This window comes from Corylus avellana, chromosome 7 (assembly GCF_965113065.1).
Source record: "Corylus avellana chromosome 7, dhCorAvel1.hap1.2, whole genome shotgun sequence".
Lineage (NCBI taxonomy): Eukaryota > Viridiplantae > Streptophyta > Magnoliopsida > Fagales > Betulaceae > Corylus > Corylus avellana.
Genome location: NC_142496.1, coordinates 25,608,418 through 25,616,727, shown reverse-complemented (window position 1 = coordinate 25,616,727; position 8,310 = coordinate 25,608,418). Strand labels below are relative to the sequence as shown.

The following is an 8,310-nucleotide window of genomic DNA, read 5'->3' as shown; positions in this document are numbered from 1 at the left end:
TTAAGTTGTCACATAAGTAGCAACCACTTTGAATATTAACCCCTCCAAATTCTCCAAGAAACTAGAAAAAATAAAAATAAAAAATCTCCAAGCAAGCCCTTCACTCTTTCTCCTACTCGCTTTTTCTCTTTTCAATTAAGTGGAATAACGTCTTACTATAACATACATCACCTTAATTAAAAGCTTAAGTCTATAAATTAATTAGAATTTAATAATATTATATCACTTACTTATTTTTGTGACTTCTGTTTGATGTGAGGCAGATTTGGATCCATTGGAATTCTTAGGAGAATTTTAGTTTCTGAAATTTTAGATCTAAGCCATCTATTTTCATCTAAGAATCATTATCATGCAACGTGTCCTACTACTAATAAAAAAAAATTAATGATATTAATAATCATCATTATTTTATTATTTTATTAGTAGTGGTTCACATAGCAGGATAATGGCTCTTGGATAAAAATGAATGGCTTGGATTTGAAATTTCAGAAATTAGAATTCTCCTAGAAATTTCAGGGATCCGAATCCCTATATATATACATTGATCTTTGCCATGAAAGAATTAAAATTGCTCAACATTAATTAAATTGAAATTCATCTGAAAATATTGTTGCAATGATGATCACCCGTAGGAATATTATTCGACTTGATGAAGAGAACATTAATTCGAAGCACGTGGAGGTTTCGCGTAATTAAATTTCCGGAAATATGTGACGTAGAAGATCAATATAGCTTGTACGTATCAACTTCTTGCTGTTCCTCAAATATCACAAACATAACTGCCTAGCTCGCTCTTCACTCTCATCTTCTCCAACCCACAATACGTACAATGGGCATTCTCTTTACCAACAACATTTCAACGTGCATAAATAATATTAGGAAGTACCAGTAGTGGGCAAAAAACCTCATGTGCGCCGTGTTTGGCAAACTACTTCTTCACGAGGAATCCAAACAAAGCCGATCGATGATGTTCGCTGTGGGGCACACATTTACATGTCTCTGTCGGTAGTTGATTTTAGACTAATGAATACGCATGAGAGAAATCAACTATAATCAGTTGCTGCGGCCCAATGTCTCTCTGTGCCTAACTAGTGACGTTATTGCGAGGACTTAATTTCCAATTAAGTACTTATTTATTAGTTTTAGTGAGTGTTCGACCAATTCTTGGAGATGACATTGAATTGACATTGTCAATCATCGGGCCTTTAATCTCAGGCTGGATTCTAGCAGATGGCATGCACAAAGGCGTCTATCTGGTTTATATATACTAGCTTAGAGCCCGTGCTACGCGCCGGGTTTTTTTTTTTAATTTTGTAATTTACTCAAAAATTCTTTAAAAGATTATCAACAACAATTTTTATTTTCTTCTCTTAATTAACTAATTAGCTACTAAAAATGACAAATGTTCATAAGATCCTTTTAAACCATAGTTTTACTCAATACATATCTAATAAATTTAAAAATTCATAAATTTTAGTTCTTATAAACTGAAACATATTAAATATTTGTTCCCATATATGTAGTTTAAAATGAAATATAAAGGAAAAAAAATTCAAAATAAAAACATAGATTAATCAATTATACAAAATGATTGATTAATCATTATATTCCAACAATGACACCACTTCTCCTCCACTACACAATCCATTATGGTAAACTTTTGTCTTTCAGGAGTTGAACTTTCTCCTCATAAACAATTTTTTTGAGAAATTTTTCTATTACACTAACAAAAATAAAGAAGTGTTCTAAAATATATGAGCATATTGATATTTGATTACAGTTATGTTTACTAATTTTGTAAACAAAAGAATGTTGGTAGTTTAATTTTTCTTTTTAAAAATGAAAGAGATAAAAAACATTGGCAGGAATATTGACATAATCTAATTATACATCGTACCAAAAATAATGATAGGAAATTTTTTCACTATCATTTCCCTTAATTCAACATGAAATTTACAAAAGAAAACTAATCAATTTGAAAAAATAATATATAAATTAGTATAAAATTTAAGGGAAAAAAATGGAAGAACATAACCAATTTTTTTTTTTTGTTTAACAGCCATCCTTCACATATATAAAGTAAATGAAACTAATTTTAAGACATACAGGAAAACAAAGACGAAAAAATCTACTTGACGAAAAAATCTGTGTGGTGTATGATACCTGTAGTAGCTTGGAGGCTCGGCTGTCAAGTGTCTTACCTGATGGGAATTGGTTTTGGAACCATGCTAGGTCTGATGATCTAGTGGAAATTGAGGGAGGCTTGTAGATGTGACAGTAGGTGGTATTAATAAACCAGTGTGAGTGTTATCTATGGATGGCAAGTTTTTGTGGCTAGTGTTGAAAAATTGATTAACAACTGATGATAGGTTGCAGAAATGGGGTTATCAAAGGGCTGTACGTATTATGCTAGTTCTGTCATAGAGAGAGCTAGAAAGCAGAGATCATCTCTTCTTTAAGTATGGTTTTAGTGCAAGATTATGGAAGGCTGGTATGGTTATGTGGAATACACATAATCTTCCTTTTGAGTGGGATAGGTAGTAGGTTTGTGTCTTTTTGATGTAAAGGAATGGAAAAATAAACCATTGAAAGACAATATGTGCACAGTGATATTAGAACTAATAATTAATCTAAATAGATAAAGAAAATAGATGAAACACAGAGATTTTAGGTGGTTTAGCCTATGGCCTACATCAATACATCAAAATCTTTTCTTGGCTACATATTTTTTTTTTTTTTTTTTTCATTTGACTATTTGATTGTATACATGACTCTATTTATAAAAAAATAGTATGAATGTCACCTATCTCTTTTACTTCTATATTAACAACCATAATTATAACTCTTATCACTTGAGTTTTTATAACCATTATCTTTTGAGTTCTGATAACTATTGTCTCTTGAGCTTGTAATTCTTGTCGATAAAATAAAAAACTAAAAATAAAATTTTAATATAATTGAAAGAATTGTCTTTTTCTACTGTATACATTTCTTGATTCCAATAAAACCTTAAAAACCAATGTCATCCATTAATTAAGCATGTAAACAGATAAAAAAAAATTAAATCACTCAATGAACAACAACATGTACAAACTAAAAAATTATCAACAAAAAATAACGATAAGAAACTCTCTCTCATTATTATTTCTTGAGTTCAATGTAAAATTTACCAAAGAAAAGTAATCATTTGAATAAAAAATAATATATAAATTAGAAGAAAAAAATAAGGGACAAAAAAAAAAAAGGAAGAACATAAGCACCAGAAATAAAGATAAAAAAAAGGAAAAAAAAAAAAAACTATTTGAAAATAACTATTCTAGATTTTTTTTTTTAAAAAAAAAAAAACTGTAGTATAATTTTTCATTAAGAAACAACGATTGAAAAATTGAAAAGAACTGTTCTAGAAAAAATATATATATAAAAAAAATAACTATAGTATAATTTTTCATTGAGAAGCAGCAATGCAAATCTCTTTCTCTCTCTCTCTCTCTCTCTTGTCTTTTTTTTAAATTGATTGTAAAATTTACAAAGGAACATTGAGATATAAATAGAAAGTAAGAGAAGAAAAAAAAAATTAGAAAAAAATATAAGGGACAAAAACAAAAATGAAAGAACATAAGCACCGAAAATAAAGATAAAAAAAACGAATAAAATGAAAATACTAATATAATTGAAAATAACTATTCTACTCTTCATTGAGAATAGTATAATTTTTCATTGAGAAACAACGATTGGAAAATTTAAAAGAACTATTCTTACAAAAAAATAAAATAAAGAAAAGAAATCATTGAGAAACAACGATTAGAAACTCTCTCTACCTCTCTCTTGTAGTCTTGTCTTTTTCCTGATTTGAGTGTGAAATTGACAGAGGAACATTGAGATATAAATAGAAAGCAAGAGAAGAGAAAAAGAAAAATAAACCGAGAGAGAAAGACAGAATTTGGGAACCTTTTGTTTTCTTCATTAAGACAATTAAATATATTACAAATAAAACTCATATATTTTAATTGTCTCATATTGAGATATAAACATAAAGGAAGAGAAGATAAAAAGAAAATTAAATAAAGAGAGAGAAATAGAGAATTTGAAAACCTTTTGTTTTCTTCATTAAGACAATTCAATGCATTATGATGATGATGAATATATATATATATATATATATATATATATATATATATATATATATCTCACATTAAGATATAAACATAAAGCAAGAGAAGATAAAAAGAAAATTAAATAAAGAGAGAGAAATAGAGAATTTGAAAACCTTTTGTATTCTTCATTAAGACAACTCAATGCATTACAAATAAAAAATCAAAAAATTGGTTCAAACATAAATTATGGGAGAGAGAGAGAGAGAGAGAGAGAGAGAGAGATTTAAGACATTTAAGTGGAGAAAATTATGGGAGAGAGAGAGAGACAAAATTATGGGAGAGAGAAATAGTTAAGACACTTAAACCATATAATTAGTTTAGAGAGAGAAGAAAAGGTTCAAATATAAAATTATATTAAAAAAAAACAGTTGAAACATAAATTATGAGAGAGAGAGAGAGAGATTATGGGAGAGTAAGAATTATCACAATTAATTAAAAAAAAAAAAAAGGAATTCAGATATAAAATTATGGGAGAGAAATTTAAGACAATTAAGTGAGGATAGAGAAAGAGAGAGAGAGAGAGAGAGAGAGAGAGAGACAAAAAAATGATTGAAACACAAATTATGGGAGAGAGATTTAAGACAATTAAGTGGAGATAGAGGGAGAGAGAGAGAGAGAGAGACAAAAAACGGTTGAAACACAAATTATGGGAGAGAGTTAGCACAATTAATTTTTTTTTAAAAAAAAACGATTGAAACACAAATTATGGGAGAGTGAAAGTTAGCACAATTAATTGTCTTAAACCATAGAATTAGTTTAAGACATTTAAATTGAGATAGAGGGAGAAAGAGAGAGATTTAAGACAATTAAGTGGAGATAGAGGGAGAGAGAGAGAGAGAAAGAGAGAGAAAGAGACAAAAAACGGTTGAAACACAAATTATGGGAGAGAGTTAGCAGAATTAATTTAAAAAAAAAAAACGATTGAAACACAAATTATGGGAAAGAGATTTAAGACAATTAAATGGAGATAGAGGGAGAGAGAGAGAGAGAGAGAGAGAGAGAAAATGGTTGAAACACAAATTATGGGAGAGAGTTAGTACAATTAATTTAAAAATAAAGGGAGAGAGAGAGAGAGACAAAAACGGTTGAAACACAAATTATGGGAGAGTGAGAGTTAGCACAATTAATTAAATGTCTTAAACCATTGAATTAGTTGAAGACATTTTTCTCAAAAAAGTTTAAGACATTTAAGTTGAGATAGAGGGAGAGAGAGAGAGAGAGAGAGAGAGACGTGGGAAATAGAGTTAGGAGGACACGTGTCGCAATTCTAAGCATTCCCTATGTCAAAACTCGGCTTTTATATATATATATATATATGATAAGAGAAACTCTAATGTCGAACAGAAAAGTCTGTAGAGAGTAATGTTCTTCTTTTTGTCTTATCAAACTGCTCACAAATGAGTCTTGTGAAAGCTCATGTCTTAGCCTATGGGTTGGGTTTTGAGTCTAAAAGAGCATTTCACTTGTCTAATTGTGTTACCATCCTTATGTTCCACATGGATTAAATATAATCTTAAACATATGTATATAAGTTCTTTGGCACTATTCGGCCCATTGCAAACCGGTTTTCAAGGTTAAGATCTATCTAATATTTGTATCATTTGGCATTATAGCCAACCACCACATGGAGTATAGGATTGAAGTTTTGTGGTCAAGTCACGGAAGGAGCAACCTATATATAGGCATTGATAAATGAGTGGACCGCCATGAACATCAGTTGCAAAGCGTGATGATATGTTACGATTTTATGTGTATATAACCTCTTAGACACTCTCATTTTAAAAGCCAATTTTTAAGGGTGAGTTCTACACACAAGGATCGTAACATATATACCACCACGCTTTTGTAGCCGATGTGTACGGCGGCCTACTCTATTAACACTAATTAACCCGATGGTAACTATTTTTCTTTTGACATCTCTACTCACTTATCAGTGTTTTAATCCAGTCTATAAGCCGTTCCCTCTGTAACTCAAACACGTGACGTAATATTTGACTCTGATACCAAATTATACAAATTTTGGGTAGAACTCACAGTTTAAAACCAACTTGCAAGAAAATTGTGCGCAAGAATTTATATAAATATAATTAAGATTAGATTTAATCCATCTGGGCGTAACAGATTGTCTCAGCTTGTTTCTCACTTCAAACCTGAACGAAGAAGAGTATAGGGGCCTATTACATGTGGAGACAGTATACTGGAGCAAAGGGAAAACAATAGGAGAGAAAATGTATGCAGCTAGCTTGACTAACTTTATACGAGTTTCACCGGGTCAAAACAAGCTTCTAGTAGGAAAATTCAACCGCCATCTGATTCCAATAATTAAATGATATGCGATATATGAAGCAATGTAGGTGCTATGAAGGAAAAACGACTACACTTCCGATCCATAGTTTGAAATTCTCAACAAGCAGACAAAAAGAGAAATGGCTTTCGTAAAGTATCCTAATAAAGTGACGGGTCAATCTTTCATCAAATATTTGATGACACGTTATCCGGATAAATTTGACCGGAATCAAGAAATAAGTTGGTAATTTCCAAAATCCATTTACCAAATCATTCATTGTAATAAATATTGCTATCAGCACAGTCCTTATATCCTCAGTTATAAATATATACTCTGACCCCAAAGCTCCACATTGTAGTCTTCTCTCCATATTTTGTTTTCTTAATTAGCAATAATTTTCTTCTTCCTTGGAGTTTTGTATGGCAAAAATGGCTGCTACTAAGGCCACCAAGTTCATGGTTGTGGCTGTTGTTGTTGTGATGTTGCTGCTGCTCATGTCCACTGAGGTGGCCACTGCCCTTGGAGCAGCGCCAGAACTTAAGCTTGGTTTGTAAACAAACCTATATATATATACTTTGCTCAACCTTTCTATGCATTTTTAGGTGATGAAATCTCTTTGCGGACGGTTTTTTATTTGTATTTACAGGACGAAGGGCTCTTCAAGCTGAGTACAACACTGATGGCCGGGGAGGATACAATAGCTACAACACCGATGGCCGGGGAGGGTACAATAGCTACAACACCACCGGCCGGGGAGGATATAATTAAATGAGTGGCTATTGTTTAATTAGTGTTAAATATTAGTAATAAGTTGATGCTTTGTTGTGCTATATTATGCGTGATGCCTGAGCCATATGCTACGTACGTACACTTAGGCTCAGAATAAATTGTTGCCAGGAATACCATATGTGGTATTTTCAGATGGTGATCATATAAATATGTGTGTTATGTTTTGTGGTGGCTTTTCGTTGTAATAAAGCAGTCATCTGCTACTATACTTTTGAAGTTAATCGATCTCTTGGTTAAACACGTAATTGGGATAAGGCTTGTTGGTTGGCATTATATATATATAAAAGATTTTTTTGGGCGAATTTAAACCTGAAAGTCTTAAATAATATAGTATGTTTCTTTTTTAAATCAACGATCAGGATTATACCACATCATCAATCCTAGCAAAAACAAAAAAAATCCAGCCCCTTTTCCCTCTTCAATTTTTCCCCTAATGACTTGACTTTTTGTGAGTGGCCGGACCACTCTCGAGCTATTTTGGAATTGTGGAATTATCCCAATTAGTTGCATTGAGGGTGGTTAACCATCCTAAAAATAACTTGAAAGTGGTCAGATCACCCCTACTTCAATGATTAACCTGACAACTTAGGGGGACTTCCGGCTATTACGAGGGTGGTCAACCAACTTGATCATCGACTGGTTTTAAGGCAGTCGATTGATCTGACCTTCTCAATCAGATGTTTTTGAAGGTGGCTAATTATTATTCCATTAATTGTTTGGGGGTGGTCTGGTCACCCTAGACAAACTTTGAGGGTGGCCGACCACTTCCCTAGCCTTAATTTCTTTTGGCTCTCTTTCTCTGAATATTGAGATGAAATGGCTCATTCTCCATCTTTCATTAGGAATTGCAGCCAGATTAAAGATTAAATTTCACCTCTCAATCGCTTTCCCCTGCACAGCATAAGCCACATCTCCTACAGGGCCATTGCATAATACTCATACCCAGCAGTTCAACAACCTTGACCATACATGTGCACTGCCTATAATATGTCTAGCTAGTTACATCACATGTACGTGGGGCCTCTTTCTCGAATTACTAATGATATATATATATATATATATGTGTGTGTGTGTGTGTGT

The 8,310-nt window shown here is 31.8% G+C and overlaps 1 long non-coding RNA gene across 1 annotated transcript; it reads left to right on the top strand.

Annotated features, from left to right (window-relative positions):
• Nucleotides 1-6,780: 6,780 nt before the first annotated feature.
• On the top strand, nt 6,781-7,470 carry LOC148584720 (uncharacterized). The gene is made up of 2 exons (XR_015912916.1): nt 6,781-6,987; nt 7,088-7,470. It is a non-coding gene; the product is annotated as an uncharacterized LOC148584720 (long non-coding RNA).
• The last annotated feature ends 840 nt before the right edge of the window (nt 7,471-8,310 follow it).